The sequence below is a fragment of the Scyliorhinus canicula genome, chromosome 20 (assembly GCF_902713615.1).
Source record: "Scyliorhinus canicula chromosome 20, sScyCan1.1, whole genome shotgun sequence".
In the NCBI taxonomy this organism is placed as follows: domain Eukaryota; kingdom Metazoa; phylum Chordata; class Chondrichthyes; order Carcharhiniformes; family Scyliorhinidae; genus Scyliorhinus; species Scyliorhinus canicula.
Window position 1 is genome coordinate 52,938,582 of NC_052165.1, and position 1,373 is coordinate 52,939,954.

The window sequence follows — 1,373 nt, forward strand, 5'->3', positions numbered from 1 at the left end:
AAAAGACCCGTTAACTTTATCCTGTGCCGACACAAGTCCCCCACCTGAATCCCAAATCTGGACAATCTCTTGGGAGGCTGACTGCCGCCTCAGCTGACTGGCTGGATGATTAGCCTTCCCCCATATTCGTATGTCACCCCCCCCCCCCCCCTCGAGCATCGCAAATGGCACACTGGCTTATCCGTAGATGATAGGTCAAATTGCATCTGCAACTTCTTTCTACTAGCCAGAAGCTCTGAGGTGGAGTCACTCGAGACCAAGATCTCGTCCACCAACCATTGTCGCTCATCCCTTGCCTCCCTATCTAATCTACCTGCGTCTTGTGTAAGATTATCTCCCCTCTCACCATCGCCTCCAGGCCATCCCACAGCACCAAGGGCGACACCTCCCCTTCTTGTTAAATTCCACAAACACATCAATCACCCAGGCCATTTTCACACAAAATCCCAAGTCTACTACAGCCCCACATTCAATCTCCACGCCGGCATGTGGGCTGGCCCCACTTTCAAACCACATCAACCAGGCGCAGAGCGTGATCTGAACTCACTATCACAGAATATTCCGCTGTGCTCACCCTTGGCAGCAGAGACCTTCCCATCACAAAAAAAGGCGATACATGAGGACATGTTGTGCACCGGAGAGAAAAAGGAGAATTCCCTGCCCCCAGGATGCAGAAACAGGCACGGATCCACTCCATCCGCCCATCTCCTTGATGAATGCCATCAATATCTTAGCTGCCCCCAAACGGGCCAACGGCTTTGGCTCAGACCGATCCCACTGAGGGTTCGGAACGCTATTCAAATCTCCCCCCAAAATCAGCTGCCATGCCTCCATGTCATGTATGGTTGACAGCATCCTCTGCATGAACTCTACATCGTCTCAGTTTGGAATGTCTAAGCTCACTAATACCACTGACTTAACTTCCAATGTCCCTGTACCTATGATTTCCCTCCCACTCTTCGCTACCACCTTCCCCATCTATAATAATAATAATCTTTATTGTCACAAGTAGACTTACATTAACACTGCAATGAAGTTACCGTGAATAGCCCCTAGTCGCCACATTCCATTACCTGTTTGGGCACACAGAGGGAGAATTCAGAATGTACAAATTACCAAACACTCTTTTGTTAATTATTATCCCCCACCGCCCCACCCCCGCACAGGCTCTGCTATCAAAGCCCCTGTAGAACACCTGGCTAACCCAACCCTTGTTGGGCCAAATCTGATCCTTCACCCGCAGGTGGGTCTCCTGTAAAAGCACCACATTGGCCCTCAAATTCGTCAAATGCAAGAAAACTCTCACTCACTTCACTGGACCTCCCAAGACCTGCACATTCCACATAACCAATCAAACTGGGGGTCTTTCGCCC